Below are 24,906 nucleotides of genomic sequence, written 5' to 3'. Positions count from 1 at the left end.
ACAGACGAAGAAAATGAAAAATACGGAGCGCTCCCAAATAACTTTTTAAGCTTTGGATTTTGGGGAAAGTGGCAAGTCATGTCAAGTCAAAAGGCTCAAGTCCAAGTGAAGTCACAAGTCATTGATGTTAAAGTCTAAGTCGAGTTGCAAGTCTCTTTACATTTTGTCAAGTCGAGTCTAAAGTCATCAAATTCATGACTCGAGTCTGACTCGAGTCCAAGTCATGTGACTCGAGTCCACACCTCTGGTAACTAACCCAACACTGCTCAGGACCATCGTATTGTGAGGCAGACGCACTAACCCTTCTTCCACCGTGCTGCCCTAAGATAAACATAATACAATTTATCTGTAGTCTGGATGATTTAGTTCTTGTCACCCTGTTGTCCTCCCGTCTCTTCCCCAAGGATGGCTCCATGAGCTGGGCAAACGCCTGGAGATGCCCTACGTCAGTGGTCCCCAACCTTTTTGTAACTGTGGAACGGTCAACGCTTGAAATTTTGTCCGACAGAGGTCAATAAAAAAATACAATTGTGTGTGCTTACGGACTGTATCCCTGCAGACTGTATTGATCTATATTGATATATAATGTAGGAACCAGAAATATTAATAACAGAAAGAAACAACCCTTTTGTGCGAATGAGTGTGAATGAGTATAAATAAGTATACATGGGAGTTTTTTTGGGTTGGTGCACTAATTGTAAGTCTATCTTGTGTTTTTTATGTTGATTTAATAAAAAAAAAATAAAAAAAACATCTTTTTTTTATTATTAAATTGGCCCTCAGGCCGTAAGACTCTTGAAAAAAAAAAAACTTTTTTTTTTTTTTTGTATTTCTTGTGCGGCCCGGAACCAATCGTTCTAAATTCTATTTCAAACTTTCCAACTTCTCCGTACATTGACATAGCCTTTTACTGTGTGTGGAATGTGAAGCATGATTTATAATTGTCACGACCAGAACAGGACTCTGAACACAGATGCAGGATTTTAAGACAATATATTTATTGCACAAGGGAAGGGGTCCAAAACAGGAGAAATAAACAGGCTATAAAAACACAACTGACCTGAGCTCTAAACTAACAAAAATATCAATAACTCAAAAACGCTCCGTCTACGGAGGGAAAAAGGGGCTATGAACAAAAAACTACTAAGTATAACAAAAACCGCTCCAATGGAGGTGATGCTAGGAAGCTAATCTTACCTGAGAAAACTTACAAATCAAAATACTCCCATGGATCCAAAAAAGATACAAGAAACGTGGCTGTGGCTGTGGACAATGCTATGGCAAGGGAACGCTGGAGGTACGCACATGAAGTAACGAGACACTCTGGCACAAGACAAGAGGAGGACGAGACATTTATACACATGAGGGAGTGTGACACAGGTGGAAACAATCAGGCAATCAGGAGAGACATCAGACCAGTGAAACAGGAGGAAGGGCAAGTGACCTGAAACAAGAGGGAGAGTTAACCTTTCAAAATAAAACAGGAAATGGCAAGACAACATGACAACAGACGAAACCCAGACAAGACTTCACCCAGGTGTGACAGAACCCCCCCTTCTAGGGCCGACTCCTGACGGCCCAGGGACCTCAGGGTGGAGTCTATAGAAGTCCCGGATCAGGGAGGGGTCATCAATGTTCCGTTGGGGAATCCACTGTCTCTCTTCGGGACCGTACCCCTCCCAATCCTCCAAGAACTGTCTACCTCGACCTCTTTTGCGTACCGCTAAAAGTTTCTTGACCCGGTACAGAAGTCCTCCGTCTACAGCTTCCAGCGGCGGTGGGGGGGGTTTGGTGGCTGGGACCATGGGGCTTTCTTTGGCAGGCTTGACTTGGCTGACATGGAAAGTAGGGTGGCCGCGGAGCGACCTGGGTAGGCGGAGGCGTACTGCTGCTGGATTGATGACCTTGGTGATGGGGAAGGGACCCACGAATCTGGGCGCTAATTTCTTGGAGGGAACCTTGAGGTGCAGGTCTTTGGCGGATAGCCATACTCTCTGTCCTGGCCGGTAATCAGGTGCTGGGCGCCGCTTCCGGTCGGCTGCTTTCTTGACCCGATCTCCTTGGCGAGCGAGCACTTGTCGGGCCGCAAGCCAAATACGACGGCATCGGCGCACCAGGGCGTGGGCGGAGGGCACGGAAACTTCTGGCTCTGAGTCTGGGAACACTGGCGGTTGGTAGCCGTAGACACACTTGAAGGGGGAGAAACCAGTGGCAGAGGTAGGCAAGGAGTTATGGGCATATTCCACCCAGACCAGGTGGGAACTCCACGTTGTTGGGTTCTGGGACACGAGGCATCGGAGGCCGGTTTCCAGTTGTTGATTGAGGCGCTCGGTCTGGCCGTTTGCCTCCGGGTGGTATCCTGATGTCAGGCTGGCTGTAGCCCCGATGAGCTTGCAGAACTCCTTCCAGAACCGTGAGATGAATTGGGGCCCCCGGTCTGATACAATGTCTGTGGGAAATCCATGAATTCTAAAAACGTGTTGCATCAATATCTGAGCAGTCTCCTTGGCTGTGGGCAACTTTGGCAAGGCAATAAAATGTGTCATCTTTGAAAATCGATCGACCACGGTGAGCACCGTGGTGTTACCTCTTGAGACCGGGAGGCCAGTGACGAAGTCCATAGAGATGTTAGACCACGGTCTGGAAGGGATAGGCAGCGGCTGTAAAAGTCCAACACGTGGCTCAGAGGATGTTTTGTTACGAGCGCAGACCGGACACGCCTCGATGTACTCCCGGACCCCCGCCTCCATGGATGGCCACCAGAACCGCTGTGAGATCATAAACATAGTTCTCCGGATCCCCGGATGGCAGGTAAGCAGCAAGGTGTGAGACCAATGGATCACCTGTGGGCGCAGACTGACCGGGACAAACAGGCGATTCTCTGGGCACCCACTAGGTGGAGGAGTCTCACCATTAGCGTGCCTTACCTCTCGTTCTATCTGCCAAGTGACCGCTCCAACCACACAGTTCAGTGGAAGGATGGGTTCTGGTACCTTGGCAGCAGGCTCGGGGTCGTAGAGGCGTGACAAAGCGTCTGACTTGACGTTGCGGGACCCCGGCCTGTAAGACAACGTGAAGTTAAAACGATTGAAAAACAATGCCCACCTGGCCTGACGTGAATTCAGTCTCTTGGCGTTTCGAATATATTCCAAGTTCTTGTGGTCAGTCCAAACTATGAAAGGATGTTGTGCCCCCTCTAACCAATGTCGCCACTCTTCCAGCGCTACCTTGACCGCCAGAAGTTCCCTGTTGCCAACATCATAGTTACGTTCTGCAGGGCTCAACCGGCGAGACAGAAAAGCACAGGGGTGGGTCTTGCCATCTGCCTCCAGTCTTTGGGATAAGACCGCCCCAACTCCCTCGTTCGACGCGTCCACCTCGACCACAAATTGGCGTTGTGGATCTGGTAGCGTGAGGATGGGTGCAGTCGTGAAGCGGCGCTTGAGATCCTGGAACGCCCTCTCTGCCTCCGGAGACCAGTGGAAGCGCACCTGTGGAGAAGTCAAAGCATGGAGAGGGGAAGCTATTGCGCTAAAGCCTCTGATAAATCGTCTGTAGAAGTTCGCAAAACCGAGGAATTGCTGAACCTTCTTACGACTATCAGGTGTTGGCCACTTGGCGACTGCGCTAACTTTAGCCGGATCCATCTGTACACTTCCAGGGGCTACAATGAAGCCCAGGAAGGAGATGGTGTCGGCATGGAATTTGCACTTTTCAGCTTTTACGTACAGGTGGTTTTCCCGGAGCCGTTGCAAAACCTGGCTGACATGGTGTCTGTGAATGTCCAGATTGTCAGAATAAATTAGTATGTCATCAAGATAGACGAAAACAAAATTGTCCAAAAAGTCTCTCAGCACATCATTAATCATAGCCTGAAAAACGGCAGGGGCATTAGTGAGACCAAAAGGCATTACTAAATATTCGTAGTGGCCACTAGGGGTGTTAAATCCGGTTTTCCACTCATCACCTTCCCTAATGCGAATGAGGTGATAAGCATTGCGTAGGTCAAGCTTGGTAAAAACTTTGGCCTGCTGGAGCTGATCGAAAACTGATGACATTAATGGCAGAGGGTACCGATTCTTTATTGTTATGTCGTTGAGGGGACTATAGTCTATACACGGTCGCAGGGTGCCGTCTTTCTTGGATACAAAGAAAAACCCTGCTCCAGCAGGTGACGATGAGGGACGGATGAGTCCCGTCTTAAGTGAGTACTGTATGTAGTCTTTCATAGCATGTTTTTCGGGACCTGAAACCGAATATAGGCGCCCCTTGGGGATGGTAGATCCGGGAATGAGGTCTATAGCACAATCGTAAGGACGATGTGGTGGGAGCGATGTAGCTTTTACCTTATTAAAGACCTCCTTCAGGTGGTGATAGCAAGGAGGTACTGACGTCAAATCTGGGTGCTGTGGTTCTATGGTAAAGTGAGCAGAAACAGAGTTTATATTCGTGGTGGTTCTTGCTGGGGCACTAACCCTCATACACTTCCCCACGCAGTTCCTTCCCCAGCCCCTGATTTTGCCTGTGGGCCAGTCTATGTGGGGGTTGTGGTAAATGAGCCATGGATGTCCCAATACCAGGGTGCGTGCTGGTGAGTGAAACAAAAAAAAGTTCAATAGTTCGTGGTGATTATCAATGTCTATGGCTACGGGTTCTGTGACATGGGTGATCGTGAATAAAGCGCTACCATTAAGGGCGCTAGCCTTAAGGGGGGGTGTGATGGCCCTTGTTTTTACTCCCAATTTCTTGGCTAAACCCCAGTCCATCAAGCTCTCATCGGCCCCAGAGTCAATTAAAACATGCATAACCACACTAATAGAGTCATTGGTTACCTTAATGGGTGTCAAGGTACGCACGGTAGCACTTGAGGCAGGATTCTGATCCCTCACCTGGGTCGACTTGGAAGGGCAGGCGGCCACGAGATGCCCCACCTCCCCACAATAGAAACATCGCCCCTCCTTGAGGCGACGTTGGCGCTCTACCAGAGGGAGTCTTGCCCGGCCCAACTGCATGGGCTCCTCTCCCCTCTCAGGCAGGGAATAGGGAAGCCGTACTGTTGGTTGAGGACCTGGAGTAGAACTAGCGGTGAGGGAAAACTGCGGCTGGTGGTCTGGATCCGTCGGACGGCCTCCTTGGAGAAACTTGAACTCCTGTAGTCGTTGGTCTGTCCTGATGGCGAGGGTGATGAGGTCGTCCAGGTTCGCGGGTAGGTCTCTGGGTAGAAGTCGCTCCAGAAGCGGGCCGGCCAGCCCCTTGAGGAAGACGTCATAGAGTGCTGTAGTGTTCCATCCGCTGTCTGCGGCCAGTGTTCGAAAACGAATGGCATAATCAGAAGCTGATTCTTTCCCCTGACAAATCCTACTTAGCTCTCTGGCCCTTTCGCGCTCAGTTGAGACAGAATCAAAAGTCTTTTGGAGAGTGTCTGTGAAGTCTTGGAGTGAGCTGCATATGTGAGAGCCCCTGGACCACTCAGCCATGGCCCATTTCCTTGCTCTCCCCGCCAGATAAGAGATCATAAAAGACACCTTAGCACGATCGGTGGGAAAGGCGTGGGGCGAGAGCTCCAAATGCATCTCACAGTTTATGATGAATTCTTTGCATTGTCCGGGTTCGCCCGCAAAGCGTTCTGGAGGGGCCAATCGGGCTCCCACCCCACTATGATTAGTGGGGAGTACCTGAGTCATGGGGGCTGGCTGCGGCTCAGGCACAGGGGGTGCGGGACCAGGCTTGGTCATTTGGGTGAGCAAAAGTTGCACCTGTTCCGCAAGTTGGCCCACCTGGGAGGTAACAGCGGTCTGAAAGTTCTCTTGGATTCGGGCGATCCCCTGGATTACCTGGCCCAAGACTGCCACCTGCTCCTCATGAGCGGAGAGGCGGGATTCCTGCGCATGAAGGGTCGCGGCCCACTGCTTCGATCCTGCTGTGTCCATACTGGCCAGAGTGTACTGTCACGACCAGAACAGGACTCTGAACACAGATGCAGGATTTTAAGACAATATATTTATTTGCACAAGGGAAGGGGTCCAAAACAGGAGAAATAAACAGGCTATAAAAACACAACTGACCTGAGCTCTAAACTAACAAAAATATCAATAACTCAAAAACGCTCCGTCTACGGAGGGAAAAAGGGGCTATGAACAAAAAACTACTAAGTATAACAAAAACCGCTCCAATGGAGGTGATGCTAGGAAGCTAATCTTACCTGAGAAAACTTACAAATCAAAATACTCCCATGGATCCAAAAAAGATACAAGAAACGTGGCTGTGGCTGTGGACAATGCTATGGCAAGGGAACGCTGGAGGTACGCACATGAAGTAACGAGACACTCTGGCACAAGACAAGAGGAGGACGAGACATTTATACACATGAGGGAGTGTGACACAGGTGGGAACAATCAGGCAATCAGGAGAGACATCAGACCAGTGAAACAGGAGGAAGGGCAAGTGACCTGAAACAAGAGGGAGAGTTAACCTTTCAAAATAAAACAGGAAATGGCAAGACAACATGACAACAGACGAAACCCAGACAAGACTTCACCCAGGTGTGACAATAATGTGGCACACACTTTTAACAACTCAGGGGATGCAGCTGCTCACCGGCTCACTATGTCAATATAACTGCATAAGCAGTTGCCACAAAGTTTTTTTAGCGACTTTTAGTCAGCTTCTGCGATGCATATTTCTATGTTAATTGATTTTATAACAATCTCCTTTTATTTTAGGACAAAGGTATTGTACTTGCACTAATCCTGATCCAAAAAGTGTGTCTACACACAGTAGTAGATACTACTCAGTGCCTTTTCCAGGAATTTGCGATGTTGCAATCGTGCCAGTTAACGCATATTTAACTATTCCCTGCAAATTAATCACTGTCTTGCAACTTTGTCCAATGCCTGCAAATTCCACTCATAATTTAGGTATATTTTCGTCCTTTTTGCCAATCAATTTTGTATTTGTCTGATCAAAACGTATGTTTGTTTCTTGTTTGGACTAAGCACACGAGCTCACAAAATATTTATTGGTCAAAGGACACAATTGTTGTGCTCCTGCGTAGCTCAGACTTACTTCCTGTTTCTGTCTACAGTACAGCACTCACTCTTCTAGATAAAAGGATTATACTTGTATAGCGCTTTTCTAACTTAAAGGTACTCAAAGCACTTTCACACTATTTCCACATTCACCCATTCACACACTGATGGCGAAGCTGCCATGCAAGGTCCAAACCACAACCCCCAAGTTGCTGGTATGGCCGCTCTATCACCCCAGCCACGCCGCAGTATAACATTTACTTCTTAGTAGACATGTACGTTTGTATTTATATATTTACTAGTTACTGACAGTGGTTTTCTGAAGTGTTCCTGAGCCAATGTAGTGATATCCTTTACACACTGATGTCGCTTTTTGCTGCAGTACTGCCTGAGGAATCGAAGGTCTGTAATATCATCACTTATGTGCAGTGATTTCTCCAGATTCTCTGAACCTTTTGATGATATTGCGGACCGTAGATGGTGAAATCCTTAAATTCCTTGCAATAGCTTGTTGAGAAATGTTGTTCTTAAACTGTTCGACAATTTGCTCATGCATTTGTTCACAAATGCATCTTGTTTGTGAATGTCTGAACATTTCATAGAAGCTGCTTTTATACCCAATCATGGCACCCACCTGTTCTCCAAATAAATGGAACCTTCAAGGTATTCAAAGCGCTTTGCCACTATTTCCACATTCACCCATTCACACACACATTCACACACTGATGGCAGGAGCCGCCATGCAAGGCACTTACCACGACCTATCAGAAGCAAAGGGTGAAGTGTCTTGCTCAAGGACACAACGGACGTGACAAAGTTGGTAGAAGGTGGGGATTGAACCAGGAACCCTCAGGTTGCTGGCACAGCCGCTCTCCCAACCGTGCCCCACCGTCCCCCGTAATAAGTGTTTGATGAGCATGCCTCAATTTTCTCAGTCTTTTTTGACACTTGGGCCAGCTTTTTTGAAACATGTTGCAGGCATCAAATTCCAAATGAGCTTATATTTGCAAAAAATAACAACGTTTTCCAGTTCGAATGTTAAGTATCTTGTCTTTACAGTCTATTCAATTGAATATAGGTTGAAAAGGATTTGAAAATCATTGTATTCTGTTTTTATTTACACAACGTGCCACCTTCACTGGTTTTGGGTTTTGTATATTGTGCTAGGATACCCATTATTTTAGCCTTTCAAAGTTCCACTTGGATAACCAATTTTTGACCTCGGTATTTGTCAAATCTTAGTTACCCATCAGGAGCAAGGGAGAAGTGTCTTGCCCAAGGACACGGTGGACGTGACTACCACCCCAGCCACCCTGTAGTATATAAGCATTTACTTCTTAGTAGACATGTATTTATATATTTACTCAACATTTATTTTTCCAGGGTAAGACAATTAAGATTATATTTTCATTTGCAATGCTTACCGAGCAAACAAAAAACAAAAAACAAGTTTTGTACACAACGAGCTCGACAGCGTATGTACTGTAGGTGTGCTAAAACGTATCATGATCAATAGTATAGTGACTCACTCGATGGACAGTTAGTTGTTCATTTGGTCCAGCTGGCCGGGGACGTTTCCAGTTGATTTTGGGTAAGCAATCTACAAACGTAATACTATTGAACCTAGTCCTGGCCCCATGACGACGACTGCGCCTGGCCTATGCGCAGCACAGCTAGCACTGTCATCGCAGCCCACTTGGCTTTCGTAGCTAGATTCTCAACAGCAGCTTATTGTACCATCGCAGCTTGCCTAGTTGCCACAACTGGTTCTCCAACGGCAGCAGCTGGCTTCACCACCACAGCTTAACTGGCTACTGCGGCTAGCACTCCAAGAGCAACCGCTTCAGATACTACTTCAGCAGCAGCAGATAGCGCTACCATCACGTCTGGCTTCATTGCCACAGCTTGCACTCTGGTCGCAGCGGCTGACTTCTCAAGCGTGGCAAACCTACCACAGCTAGTGCATCGCTTCAACTATGGTGCACCATCTGACCAGTGGACATTCACAACCCCAACAGCGGTAGTCTTGCCTGGGGCAGCACCGGTGGTTCTGCACCTGCAGCCCAGCAACCAAGCCTTCGCTCTGAGCCACCAATCCTCTGCAAAAAAGTGGTCCAGTCAACGATTTTGCATTCACGGCACACAGTCCAGATTCCGGACCCCCACCCTAAATTGCAAATTCTCTGCCCGTAACTTTTATCTGAGCATCATTACTACCACGGTTGCATCAGAAGCTACTTTGGCGGTTTCGTACTTTCACCCTGAGACCAGCCCTGCCATCGCTGCTACATCAATGCCACCCAGTCCACCTGTAGGAATCGCTGAATAAAGTGGGACATCTTTTGCCATCACAAGTTGGGCATTAGTGTAAATTTAACTTAGGAAACTTGTTAAAGAAATGCTGGTCCACACAAATATTTCTAACCATAAACCTTCAAACCTTAAACCAAAAGAAGACAATATGGTAAATAAAATAAAAAATGCGTCAGGAAGCACATGACAATGTAAATTATTGAATGACAATAATTCAATATTTTACCCCAAACATATTCCTGGCCACATCATGCTCTGTCACTGGTTAATATACGAAAGCAACATATCCTCCATCACTTCAGATCGCTCCGTCATTAGTACTTGCAGTGCAAAGCAGAAGATGTTGGGTTCGAACCCTCGTCATGGTTGAAAATGTGGTATGTTTTTAAAAATTTGCTAAATGATGTTAAAATTGTTTAATATGCTAAACTTCTGAATATTAATTAAAAAGTGGACCCTTACAAAATCATGTTGATTATTAAAGATGTTAGATAGTGATTGATGGGGAAAGCTTAATTAAAGATTTTGTTATTCCAGAAATTCAATGTGTTGCTCAAGGTAATATAAATTACAAAACCCAAAACCAGTGAAGTTGGCATGTTGTATAATTCTTAAATAAAATAGAATACATTGATTTGCAAATCATTTTCAACTTATTTGACTACACTGCAAAGACAAGATATTGAATGTTCGAACTGAGAAACATATTTTTTTTTAAATAATCATTAAGTTAGAATTTAATGGCAGCAACACATTGCAAAAAAGTTGGCAAAGAGGCATTTTTACCACTGTGTTCCATGGCCTTTCTTTTTAGCAATCAGTAACGTTTGGGAACTAAGGAGAACAATTTTTGAAGCTTTTCAGGTGGAATTATTTCCCATTCTTGCTTGATGTAAAGCTTAATTTGTTGTGGTATTTTAGGCTTCATAATGCGACACACATTTTCAATGGGAGACAGATCTGGACTACAGGCAGGCCAGTCTAGTACCCGCACTCTTTTACTATGAAGCCACTCTATTGTAACACGTGGTTTAACATTGTCTTGCTGAAATAAGCAGGCGCGTCCATGATAACATTGCATGGATGGCAACATATGTTGCTCCAAAACCTGCCCCTGTCAGTATTAATGGTGCCTTCACAGATGTGTAAGTTACCCATGCCTTCCAAATGAGCTAATAATTGCAAAAAATAACAACGTTTTCCAGTTCGAACGTTAAGTATTTTGTCTTTGCAGTCTATTCAATTAAATATAAGTTGAAAAGGATTTGCAAATTATTGTATTCTGTTTTTTATTTACGATTTACACAACGTGCCAACTTCACTGGTTTTGGGTTTTGTATATGGTGCTGGGATAATATTTTAGCCTTTCAAAGTTATACTTGGACAACTAATTTTTAACCTCGGAATTCATCAAATCTTAGTTACGGCTCTGGCTTCGACACACATTCGGCCATCTGGAATGCAAATGCTAAAAGTGGCACTACAAGACTAGATGTGAGTTGGCATCTGCACTTAAACAACTTGTGATCTGTGTTAGACTAACCAGGTGTCGGCAACCCAAAATGTTGAAAGAGCCACACTGGACCAAAAAAACAAAAAACTAATTTGTCTGGAGCCACAAAAAATGTAAAGCCTTATATCAGCCTCATAATGAAGGCAACACATGTTGAAGAGGTACGGCCTACCTCCTCTGCCGGCTGGTCTTCCTGCGACATGCGCTTACTTGTCATGTGCAAATTGATACTAAAATATCGATACCGCTGATACAAGATTATTATGCTATAATATAAATTCTCAAATCAAAATCGATACTTCTGATACTTAAGTTATTTGAGATCATGTATCACCAGCAGCAATATAGTGTAAAGTAACTTAATAACTAAGATATTGTCTAAATGAAACATGATTGGTGGGAACTACTTTTTCTTCTGCCTACGTAAGTACGTAATTAGCAAGCAAGAAAACAACTGGCAATTACAACGAGTCATTCAGTATTATATAAAACAAGTGTATGTATACTTGTATTGAAGGCTATTTGGAGACACTACATACAGAGTTGAATTTGAATAAGATAACATTCGGTGCAAAATAACGTTATTATTTGTTTTTCCCTGGGACTTTTTTTTAGCGTTTCCCCAAGAGCAGCACCACTTGAAATACCACAACTTTTAAAATTTTACCAGACACATTAGGTATATTTATACAAAGTATTGGTATCGGATTGGTATCGCCGATACCAGTCTAAATTTTACTCAGTATCGGATCGGAAATAAGGTCAGGTGCGCTGAAGCTTCTCGCCGCTGCTGACGAAGAGATCGCCGGCGATCTGCTCCCGCCTCCAGCGAGCACAGTGTGGGCTGACTCAGCGTACCAGGCACTGCGGAGGAGCAGATGTCCGTCCCCGCTTGGGGTGCCACAGCTCAACTGGCAAACCTAAGGCTTTATATATCAAGGCGGGTGCGGTATTTGGATTTCATGTAGTTCATTTTTGAGAATAACTGCTCGCAGAGGTATTTGTTTTGTTTGCAACAGCCACCTGCCTGACATGCTAAAAGAAACAGGTAGCAGGCTTAAGCAAATCTTTGTTGACAGAAATGTTGAAATGTTTATTCTGCACATTTTTACAGTGTTGCAAAACATTAACATTGTTTTTGTCATGTTTGTCCTTCTACAGAAACCCTATTAAGACAAAAAAATATTTTTTCCCCCAATTTTTTAAATTTTCATACATTTTTTAAAAACACGGATTGCCAACCCCCGGACTAACCACATCAACCACCGTTACCCAAATCAAAGCGCAAGCTTAGAGGGGACCGGGCCTTCTTTGTTGCAGGACCTAAACTCTGGAATGATCTCCCTCTCCATGTGAGACAGGCCCCTTTTTGGCTACTTTTAAGACCCTTCTTAAAAACCCATTTTTACTCACAGGCTTTGAACTGCCTTTTATCTAACAAATTGCTCTTAAGATAATTTTTTATCTGCTCTTTCTATGTGCATATTATTACTGCATATGTGTAGTTTCCCTCTGTTTTAAATTATATATTTTAGTCTGTCCTTTGCCTGTATTTCTTTATGGTGTACAGCCATTTGTTTTTCAAATGTGGTTGTTTTTAAAGGGCTTTATAAATAAAGTTGGTATGGTATGGTATCTTTTGTCACCTTTTAGTAAAGGATGTTGTGGTCAACTAACAATAGACATTGGCGAAGGTATTTGTCTTTTAAAGTTTTTTGCTCACAAGGTGTCAGTTGATTATTTTTACTAGTGTATATTTTGTTTTTTTAGAATTGTTTACCCTGCACAATTTTAACTTGTTACGTTTTTATCCCACTTATTTAGCTGTACTATTTATTAATAATTTTCTGCCTGGCTCTCAACTAAGGTGGTCGCATTTTTCTCCCTCTGTGTTATCTCTCCTGCGTTGCTTCTTGTCTCATCTTGTCTTCACTTTCTAAGAACCTCTCTTGCGCACTGCTTTCCAAAAATCTAAACATGGAATTGATAAACTGAACTCTGAACTCTCTAATGACAACAACTTCTTGACGAGAAACACATGCTTGGGGGAACCTTCCTATTATTGGGGATGGCGTAGCTCGGTTGGTGGTGCCAGTGTAACAGATAGAAAAAGGAAACAGCATATTTTGGTATTTTTTTATTTTATACTATTGTTATTAATTCCACCAAAATCCATCACATGATGTGTTTTAGTTCCTTTTTACTTTAAATATGGATTATCAGTAATATCATTCAAGTTTTTGTGGATCTATTTTTGTATTTATTTTATTTTTACAAATCTGAGCTTTTATTTTGAAAGTTTGAGGATATGACGGTGCGTAGCTTCCTTTCCCCCCAGTCTGCGCTGTCCCTCACTGGGAGAGGAGTTATGTGGAGAGGAGATGACCATTGCACTCACATTGTGTTTTATGTCACCGTCATGCAGGAATAAAGTTGAATGTGAGAAGTTGAACCAGCCTCGTGTCCCATGTCATTGAATGAACGCAGAGTACCACACACGAACAGTGTAGTCGGGACCCTGCAGACCCGTCCCGGCTACACCAGCAACCACAGAGTTCCTGGTTCGATCCCCGACTTCCACCATCCTAGTCACGTCCGTTGTGTCCTTGAGCAAAACACTTCACCCTTGCTCCTGATGGGTTGTGGTTCGGTTGCATGGCAGCTCCCGCCATCAGTTTGTCAATGTGTGTGTGAATTGAGTACCTTGAAGTAGAGATGTCCGATAATATCGTCCGATAAATGCGTTAAAATGTAATATCGGAAATTATCGGTATCGTTTTTTTTATTATCGGTATGGTTTTTTTGTTTTGTTTTATTTTAATTAAATCAACATAAAAAACACAAAATACACTTACAATTAGTGCACCAACCCAAAAAAAACCCCTCCCCCATTTACACTCCTTCACACTCATTCACACAAAAGGGTAAGCGTAAGCACACATGATTGTGCGTGCTGCTGGTCCACTAATAGTACTAACCTTTAACAGTTAATTTTACAAATTTTCATTAATTACTAGTTTCTATGTAACTGTTTTTATATTCTTTTACTTTCTTTTTTATTCAAGAAAATGTTTTTAATTTATTTATTTTATTTTATTTTATTATTATTTTTAATAAGTACCTTATCTTTACCATACCTGGTTGTCCAAATTAGGCATAATAGTGTGTTAATTCCACGACTGTATATATCGGTTGATATCGGTATCGGTTGATATCAGTATCGGTAATTAAAGAGTTGGACAATATCGGAATATCGGATATCGGCAAAAAGCCATTATCGGACATCCCTACCTTGAAGGTAAAAATATAACCCATTTATCACGACAGGACATTTGCTGCCAGATACATGAGGGATTCTTGGGAGAAGTCCTGTGCTGGTCAGTTCTTCCCGTAATGGAAGATATCTATTTGGAACTGTGATTGCAGGGCATCTGGTGATTGTATTGAGCATGGTTCTAGTCTATCAACAAATTTGGAAGACTATGGTAGCCTTCCATCCGTCCAACTTTGCCGATCTTGGAATTGAATCATAAACTGGATAAGATCTCGGAGAAGCATTACTGCTCTGCAAAGCGAAATTATGATCAATTTGAAAACCAGAATGGACAATTGGATCAGACTAATCCATTGCAGTGTGTTGGCCTGTCAGAAACCCATAACAATCCTTACCTACAATTAAGCTCCCTCTGCATACGCATGCTGTAAACATCCCATTGAGACCCATGCAGCAAAAGAAACTGAAACCCTTCCTCTTTAGACGATTATTACATTATCGATTAGTAACTGTACCTTGTTTGCAAAATTATTGCAAACTGCAAAGACTTTCAAAATGTTTATCTAATTTTTACTACACTCATTTTCACCAAGTTTTGAGCAAATCAATGACCTGCGGTTCAGTATTACATTCTGACTACCAAATTTTATTTGTACCCAAATATTGGCCAAATATTGGGGCATTTTCTTCATCAAATTGTATATATCCAAGCAAATAATAACCCTTGATTAATCATAATTAATCGCAGGTTTAAAGTGGGAATAATATGATAATATTAAAAATAAATCACTTGACAGCCCTAATATATACGTGCCTGAATTTATTTCTGGGGTGCAAATGGGGGCTGAGTAAGTCAGGACCGGCATGACTTGGCGGTGTACTGTAAATGTGGAAGTTGCCAACATGTCATCAGAAATGGAGTGCTTCTGCTGCACCGAGAGGTACATACTGTTATTATCGACTGAAAGGGTTTTTGTATCTGCTCAAAAAACTGCATCACAACAAAAGACGAACCGCTACAAAACCCTGCAGTGGTTTGTCCACCTACCCAAAATCAACTGGATATGTCTCCGGCCTGCTTGACCAAACAGACTAGTGTCCATCAGGTAAGTCACTACAATATTGATCATGATACAGGCAGCACGTCATGCTTGTTGGGAGAACTACATACACTGTTGCGCTAGCTGTGTACAAAAAAAAAAACGTGTGGGCTAATACATTACAGATACTGTAATATGGTTGTTCATGTTCTTCAATCAGTACAGATTTTTGGAAGATCGCGTTGTGTTGTACATCACAAACTCAAAAGCCAAATGTGACTGCTGACACAGAAGCTAGCTTATGGCCAATGCCGTAGCATGCTGTCGCAAGGCAATGTGTTACTACGCTGTAGACAAACATTTCCTCAGTGTTCGCTCTTACAGTAACAATGTCGCTAGAAGCTTGGTTATTTTACAGGTTATCGAACGTTCAAGTTTTGGTGGTGGTTTTTGTAAGCATTTTTAGAGTGATTTAGAAGCAGAATGGATTGCTTCCACTCGCACTGCATCGCAAGCCACCAAGAACGAGCCGATTATTACGAATTAGAAGGCAATACAAACCCAAAGTAATATGTGTTCTTGTCTCTCATAAGGGTTGTGGACGGTGAGCAAAAATAAAATTCTAAAAGGAAAATAAAAATCCATGTGTTGACAGGCTTATGTTGTTCTGCACAAAGTTGGTCAACTTGACAGTCGCTGCTATGACCGTTAGCCGTGTTGTGAGCATTCCATGCTGTTAGCAATACATGTATTGTGTTGTCATCCCACATTGCTCACGCCAAAGGCTCACCAATGTCATGTGGAGCTGATGATGTCGAAGATGAAGTGCATTAACAGAGTTTATCTCTACCTAGCATTTTCTAGTCAGCTGCTGATAGTTGATAGCTGTCTTGTTAGCCTTAAGTTGCCATCGAGTCCTGCTAGGTCCCGTTGTTGTCTTTTGACAATGCTCACATCAAAGGCTCACCAATGAAGAGATGTGTTATTGATGAGGATGAAGTGCATCAAAAAGTTGTTCTGACAAAATTTGGTTAACTTGACTGTCGTGGTGAAGATAGCGCCATGAGGACACTTAACCCAGAAACGGAAGTGACTATCTTTATTGATTGGGATCAGTGGGACAAATACTACACTGTGATGCAAAACATATATAATTAAGACTTTATCTAATACTTAATTTAAGCCAAAAATATGTAGAGTATGCTTAAAAATACGGTGAAGCCGTAACATTTGAAGCGGTTTTGCCAGGGTCAACGTTACTTCAAACCCAGACTACATGTTTTTCCCCTTGGATCTAATCCCCCTTGAGTCAAACAGGTTTCCAGTCTTCTCTGACATGCTTTCATGTACTCTTGGGGAGAATCTTCCAGGATCCTTAGCAGCTCCACGTCTTCAAAACCGGTCCCTTTGATTAAACCCCTTTAAGCATGGCAAAGAGAGACACAATTGAGTCAGGCCAGGCGCGTTGGAAGAGCCATGTTCTCCTCTTAATAATCAAATGAATGATAAAAAATAAAATAAATACAAATAAAACAATACAGATACTACCCTGGTATCAATAAAATTGAAATTTCGATTCATCCACTCACCTCTTCATCCAGAAGTCACAGCGCCACATTTACCTGTACAGTAGAACACCACGAACAATTGAGATTCTCATAAAAGTCGTTTTTGACTTTGCAGGATTGGGATGCTTCATTGAGGTGACAGAGTACGCTACGCCAACCTAAATATGTTTCACCCACTTATCCAACACATATTATATGATACAATGTATTCCGGACTATAAGGCGCACTTAAAATCCTTTTTTTTCTCAAAACTCAACAGTGCTCCTTATTACCGGTGCGCCTAATGTACGGAATAATTCTGGTTTTGCCAACCGACCTCGAAGCAATTTTATTTGGTACAAGGTTTAATGACAAGTGTGACCAGTAGATGGCAGTCAAACATAAGAGATACTGTACATGTAGACTGCAATATGATAGCAATATGACTCAAGTAAACAACACCAACATTTTATATGTTCCATTGAAAATAAAGAACATTACACACGGCGCTGAAAAATCTATCAAAATGTTTTAGTACGACTTTGGTAAGCTTTGAAGCCGCACCGCTTGATGGATTGTAGGCGCATTAAAAATACAAGTATTATTATGGTGTGTATATAAGGTAAGACATATTATCTGGCGTTTTGTTTCGCAATAGTATGCAAAAGCAACTTTTCTTACCTTCTGGTACCTGTTGACGTGTATTTGGGATCTGCATAAATCCTGAAAAATTGTGCGCATCCACCTTTGTAGTCCGTGCCGTACTACTGTAGTCGATAAGCTTCTTCGTTTCTTTATCTTCTTGTATCCTCTGCTGTTGCCATTTCTAATATAAAGTAGTGTAAAGTTCTTACTTATATCTGTCAGTAAACTCGCCATGAAAACGCTAAAACATACCGATGTAGTGAGCTTACATTACTCACCCAAGAACTTTAGTTATTAGAAAGTTCTGGTTGGACGGTTTTTCACGAGACACATTTCCGGCCTTGTTGTTTCCGGATGAGGAGATGATTTAAGTAAAGTCTGTGTAACTCCCTCCAAATAGCACAGACACAATGGCTTTCTTGAACTGATTTATTCGAAGGCTTCCTTTCCCTTCAAATTCACCTGCACGCCGCTGGTGTTGAGGGGCGTGGGGATGCGGACCTCGATCTTCTGAGCCAGCAGCGATGGTTTGAAGTTGGACTTGATGACCACCTTCACCTCAAGTTTAGTGCGCCCAACTTCGGGGAGCAGAGGGATCACCCGGAACGGCAGGATGATGTCCTTAGTGGTGCGGTACCCCATAAGCTCGTACTCTCCGTCGGGGGGGGATGAAGCTGATGCTGCGCTCTGAGTCGAACTTGCTGAGACGCACACACTGGTGGAAGGTGCAGTCGTCGATGGCGATGGACTGGACTCTTCCCAGCATCGTCGGACGCGCCTCCCTTGCCTTGCTTGTCGATGACGATCTTGTCGTTCATGCTGAATTTGCTCTCCGGCATCCCGCTAAGGTAACTCTTCATCTCGACTCGGCCTGACACGTGGGCGCTGAGGACCTGACCTTGCGGTGACAGCTCTCCAGCACATCCAGGAAGAGTTCATTGCGACAATATTTGATGCCCTCGCGACGCCAGCCGATCTGCTCCGTCACCTGGCTGGTGATCTGAGACTGCTCCTCTTTTGTCTGGTGCTGTCCCTTAATGCCTTGCTGAGTGATGAATGTCTTCAGTGCTCCAGTTTCTGAGTTCTGGGGGTATCCAAAGTCCAGAATCTCGTCGAGCAGCTCGTAGATGAGCACAAAGTTGTTCTTGATGTTCTCCTCACTGATCTTGCCAAAGTAGGCCGTCATGACGTCGCACATCTTGTAGAGGAACTCGAACACCATGGCGGCGTGACATTCTGCTTGGTGACGGCCGCCAACCAGATGTTGGAGCACTTCACGTGGAAGAAGTTGGTCACCGGAGAGCGGACCTGCTGCCGCGCGTGGATCACGTCCTATATCATCTCGGTAGACCCTGGATATGAGCACCTCCCCTTTGTGGTTGTAGATAAACAATCCTCCAATCATCACAGGCTGCTTCTCAGACCCCACAGGCTATGATGAAACCAAACTCCGCCCCACGTTCCACCAGCAGTCCCCCGCTCGGCCTCCGCTGTGGCTTGTAGGAGAGTAGGCGTACCTCCCCTCCGGTGTTCGCAGCCACTCGTTGGGGCTTCTTCTTCCTGCTCAGAACTGAATCTGCCTATGCTGCTGCATGGGAGATTCCAGAGGAGCGATACGGAAATCCATTTACAATTGCAAAAGCATACAGAGACAAGCTCCAAGCGTGGCCTAACATGGGTTCTAAGGATAGCCTTGAGCTCCGAGAGTTCACAGATTTTCTCCGCAGTTGTGAGGCTGCCATGGTTAACATCAAGGCATTGGAGATTCTGAATGACTGTAATGAAAACAGGAAGATCCTTTCTAAGTTACCAGATTGGCTGACCGGAGCTTGGAATCAAAAAGTTATGGAAATGGAACGAGAGAAAAAACAATTCCCCTTTTTCAGTTATTTTGTCAGATTTCTAACTTGGGAAGCTAAAGTTGCCTGAAACCCTATCACTTCAGTGCAGTCACTGAAATCAAGTGAGACCAACAAGCCAAGGTCCCAAAGACAACAAAGCTTTGGAGCAAAGACGTTGAACACAAGTTCTAATGAAAAGACACAGACAAGTTTCAATGAAAAGACTACAAACTCCAAGGAAAAGAATGTCATGACATGCATTCTCTGTAAAAGGAACCATCATACATTGCATAAATGCAGGAAGTTCATGGAGTAAGCTGTGGCGGACAGAGTCAAGTTCATCCAAGCTGAACGTTTATGCTTTGGTTGTCTTCAGTCTGGACACCGCTCAAAGAACTGCAGCAATAGGAGTGTTTGCAACACATGCGAAAAGAAACATCCAACTTGTCTGCATGAGGAGCGAACCAAAGATGAACAAAAGCCACCGCAAGCCGAACCAAGTACAAGTAAAGAAAATCCTAATGAAAGACCTCAAGCACCCCAAAACAAAGAAAGAACCAAAGATGCTACTTCGTGTAGAGTAATACTTCAAAAAGATAACATACAAACAGCTGCAATAATTCCAATCTGGCTTTCATCCACAACTTAACCAACGCAAGAGGTCCTTGTGTATGCTCCATTGGATTCTCAAAGCGATACAACCTTTGTTCTGAGTGAAGTAGCAGCTGCGTTGGAAGTGGACAAAGAGCAAGTCAAGCTTAAGCTTTCTACTATGACTGCAAGAACTACAGTAGTAAGCTCCCGAAGAGTAACCAACCTGCAAGTAAGAGGTTTTTATTCAGGTGAGAAGATTGCCTTACCACCAGTCTACACACGTGAGTTCATTCCGACGAACATAACTCATATACCTACAGGTGAAACCGCAAAAGCATGGTCCCATATAGAGCATCTCCAAGATGAGATACCACCTCTGCAAGACTGCGGAGTAGGTTTGCTCATCGGGTACAATTGCTCACAAGCCTTACTTCCCAGGGAAGTTGTGTCTGGCAAAGAAAACCAGCCCTACGCCGAGCGTACAGACCTTGGATGGAGTATTATTGGTCACCGGAACCCCTATGTAGACTACGGTGATGCCATCGGAGTCAGCCATCGCATTGTAGTGAGACAAGTGACACCAGGTTTGGAGCCTTATCTCAATCTCAAAACTGAAGTACACTTTGTGTGTCGAACCAAAGTGAAGGAGATTATTCCCTCGGACATTTATCAAGGTCCTTGAATCAGACTTCTCTGAAAGAGCTGTAGACAATGTTCCAGTGTCTCAGGAAGACCTCAAGTTCCTGTCTAAGATGAGAGAGGACATCACACAAAATGCAAATGGTCACTACGAAATGCCATTACCGTTCAAAGAGGAACGACCAAACTTGCCCAACAACAAGATGTGTGCAGTACACCAACTAAACTGTCTTGAAAGAAGACTAAAGAAAGACCAAAAGTACTACAAGACTATGTAAACTTTATGGATGACATAATTGCACAAGGTGATGTGGGGAAGGTCCCTGATGAAGAAATGGACAGTCAGTTTGCTTGGTACATTCCTCATAATGGAGTCTATCATCCGCACAAGCCAGAGAAAATAAGAGTAGTATTTGACTGTGCCGCCAAATTTCAAGACACCTCTCTCAACGACCATCTGCTCCCTGACTTGACTAATACGATGGTAGGAGTCCTATGCCGTTTCCGCAAGAGTTCTATTGCAGTCATGTGTGACATTGAAAGAATGTTCCACCAGTTTCATGTGAGAAAGGAAGATCAAGAATACTTAAGATTTCTGTGGTGGGAAAATGGCAACTTGGAAACCACACCATCAACTTACAGAATGAAGGTTCACTTGTTTGGAGCGGCCTCGTCTACTGGCTGAGCCAATTTCGGCCTGAAACATCTGGCAGCACAAGGGCAAGGTCAGTTCAGCGAAAGCGCCATACGTTTCATTCAAAAAAACTTCTATGTAGACGATGGTCTGACCAGCGTTCAGACTGAAGAAGAAGCAAGACAGCTCGTCAAAGAAGCAAGAAAGCTTTGCCGCACTGGTAACTAAAGACTTCACAAGTTTGTCTCCAACAGTGAGAACGTGATGTCAAGTATCCCAGAGGGAGGACGTGCTCCGATCAAGGATCAAGACATGGCCTTGAGTTTACCTCACATTGAGAGAGCTCTAGGAGTTGAATGGTGTATAACATCTGATACTTTCAAGTTCAGAGTGAGCGTGAAACCTAATTCACTAACAAGAAGAGGTGTGCTCTCTACCGTAGCATCCATGTATGACCCCTTGGGGTTCCTGGCACCCTTCGTCCTTCTGGGGAAACAGATACTCCAACAAATGTGTAAAGAGAAGGTCGAATGGGACGAGGAACTACCAGAAACTCTAAGACCGCAGTGGGAGTCCTGGATTAGAGACTTACCTAGTTTGGCTGAAATGCGAATTGAAAAATCCTACTTACCTTCGAGTTTTGGCGACGTCAAAGGATATGAACTTCACCATTTTGCTGACGCAAGCGTCTCCGGATACGGTGTATGTACTTACCTGCGAGCCGTCAACAAGTCGGATGAAGTCCATTGCTGTCTAGTAATGGGAAAGTCAAGAGTTTCACCGACCAAAGTCACTACTATACCGAGACTGGAACTCTCTGCAGTAGTCGTAGCAGTTCGAACCAGTGACATGCTCCGGAATGAGCTTGAACTTCAAGATCTTCAAGAGTTCTTTTGGACAGATTCCAAGGTTGTTCTAGGCTACATAAATAAAGACGCCAGAAGGTTTCAAGTGTTCGTAGCTAATCGCATTGAGAGGATCAAGTCAAGTACAAAGCCTGAACAGTGGGCTTCTGAGGACAATCCGGCGGATCACGCTTCCCGAGGTTTAACTGCAGAGCAACTTAAGACCTCAAACTGGTTCACAGGACCGAAGTTTCTCTGGCAAACACAACTACCCATAAGAGAGGGCACGGTGGGAGAAATCAAGAAGGATGATCCTGAACTCCGCAAAGCTGTCGTGTGTAACACCAAGGCAGAAGAAGATAGATCATTGCTGAATTGCCTGAAGAAATTCTCTGATTGGTCAAGAGTAGTAAGAGCAATTGCCAGATTGAAACTACGTGGAAAAGAACACAAAGGTGTGAAACAAAGAAGTAATGAAAGTACAAGTCTGGAAGAAAGAAAAGAAGCAGAACTTGCTATCATCAAGCTAGTTCAAGCAGAAGTATTCTCAGATGAGATAAAGAGCTTGGAACGTAAGAAAGCAGTTCTCAAGACAAAAGACAGTAAGCTGTGCAAGTTAAATCCATTCTTGGATGATGAAGGCATCTTAAGAGTGGGAGGCCGCTTGAGTCAAGCCGCATTGCACCCACACGTGAAGCAATACTCCCAAAGAGCAGCCATATCACAGCCTTGCTTATTAAACACTTCCACGAGAAGGTGCATCATCAAGGACGTGGAATGACGATGAATAAACTGCAAGCCAATGGATGGTGGATGCAGCAGTGCTGTCTCGTCACACATTTTCAAATGTGTCAAGTGTCGAAAGTACAGAAGGAGTACTGAAGAACAGAGAATGGGTGACTTACCTGAAGATAGAACAGAGACTACTCCACCTTTCACTTACACCGGCATAGACTGCTTCGTTCCGATTTATGTTAAAGATGGAAGGAAGGACTTGAAAAGATATGGTCTCATACTTACGTGTCTATGCTCAAAAGCCATACACATTGAAGTCGTTGATGATATGACAACTGATGCGTTCATCAACGCTTTAAGAACATTCATTGCCATAATAGGAAATGTTCGTCAGTTAAAGGGGAACATTATCACCAGACCTATGTAAGCGTCAATATATACCTTGATGTTGCAGAAAAAAGACCATTTTTTTTTTTAACCGATTGCCGAACTCTGAGTGGGTGAATTTTGGCGAATTAAACGCCTTTCTATTATTCGCTCTCGGAGGGATGACGTCACGTTGTGACGTCACATCGGGAAGCATTTTCTCAAACACATTACAAACACAGAGTCAAATCAGCTCTGTTATTTTCCGTTTTTTCGACTGTTTTCCATACCTTGGAGACATCATGCCTCGTCGGTGTGTTGTCGGAGGGTGTAACAACACGAACAGGGTTGGATTCAAGTTGCACCCGTGGCCCAAAGATGCAAAAGTGGCAAGAAATTGGACGTTTGTTCCGCAGACTTTACCGACGAAAGCTATGCTATGACAGAGATGGCAAGAATGTGTGGATATCCTGCGACACTCAAAGCAGATGCATTTCCAACTGGACTGGACAGATCAGCTTTCAGGAAAAGAGAGCGGATGAGGGTATGTCTACAGAATATATTAATTGATGAAAACTGGGCTGTCTGCACTCTCAAAGTGCATGTTGTTGCCAAATGTATTTCATATGCTGTAAACCTAGTTCATAGTTGTTACTTTCCTTTAATGCCAAACAAACACATAGCAATCGTTGGTTAGAAGGCAATCGCCGAATTCGTCCTCGCTTTCTCCCGTGTCGCTGGCTGTCGTGTCGTTTTCGCTTGCATACGGTTCCAACCGATATGGCTCAATAGTTTCAGTTTCTTCTTCAATTTCGTTTTCGCTGCCTGCCTCCCACTACAACCATCCGTTTCAATACATGCGTAATCTGTTGAATCGCTTAAACCGCTGAAATCCGAGTCTGAATCCGAGCTAATGTCGCTATACCTTGCTGTTCTATGCACCATGTTTGTTTGTATTGGCATCACTGTGTGACGTCACAGGAAAATGGACGTGTGTATATAACGATGGTTAAAATCAGGCACTTTGAAGCTTTTTTTAGGGATATTGCGTGATGGTTAAAATTTTGAAAAAAACTTCGAAAAATAAAATAAGCCACTGGGAACTGATTTTTAATGGTTTTAACCCTTCTGAAATCGTGATAATGTTCCCCTTTAAGATGCGACCAAGGCACCAATTTTGTTGGTGCAAGGAGAGAGTTTGCTGAAGTCATGACAGGAATGGATCAAAAAAGAGTGAAGGCTCTCAGATGCAATTTTCTTATGAACCCTCCAGCGGCTAGTCACATGGGCGGCATATGGGAGAGGCAAATTAGAACTATAAGAAGTGTTCTTACGGCTGTTCTCGGCCAGTCGGCGCAAAGGCTTGACAGTACCTCACTACGAACAGTACTGTATGAAGTCATGGGCATCATTAACAGTAGACCACTTACTGCTGAATACTTGAATGACCCATCCGGACCTGAACCTTTAACCCCAAACCATATTCGTCAGAGAAAATCTGTACCTTAAGAAAAGGTGGCGTCGAGTCCAGTATTTGGCCAATGAGTTTTGGACCCGTTGGAAAAATAAATATCTTTTGAATCTACAATCAAAGCAAAAGTGGCACAAGAACAGAAGGAACTTGAAGGTCAATGACATCGTCCTTTAAAAGACGACCTGGCACCACGCAATGAATGGAAGCTGGCCAGAATCATCGATGTCTACCCAGGGTCAGATGGTAGGGTGAGGAAACTAAAACTGATAGTTAGTGAAACCACATTTGATAAAAAGGGAAAGCCCACAACTAAAACCGTGTTTCTTGACAGACCTGTACAGAAGGTGATTATTCTGCCGGAAGCAGAGTGAGTTTAAGTTTCATGTTTTTGATAGAGTGCAATTTCATTGTAAATGT

The 24,906-nt window shown here is 43.8% G+C and overlaps 1 pseudogene; it reads right to left on the bottom strand.

The window, feature by feature from the left end:
- Positions 1-17,790: 17,790 nt before the first annotated feature.
- On the bottom strand, positions 17,791-18,920 carry LOC133617335 (AP-2 complex subunit mu-A pseudogene; annotated as a pseudogene).
- Between the last annotated feature and the right edge of the window lie 5,986 nt (positions 18,921-24,906).

This window comes from Nerophis lumbriciformis, linkage group LG16, assembly GCF_033978685.3.
Source record: "Nerophis lumbriciformis linkage group LG16, RoL_Nlum_v2.1, whole genome shotgun sequence".
NCBI classification, from domain to species: Eukaryota; Metazoa; Chordata; class Actinopteri; order Syngnathiformes; family Syngnathidae; genus Nerophis; species Nerophis lumbriciformis.
Note: the sequence above shows the minus strand (reverse complement) of the source record. Positions and strands in the feature narration are given on the sequence as shown.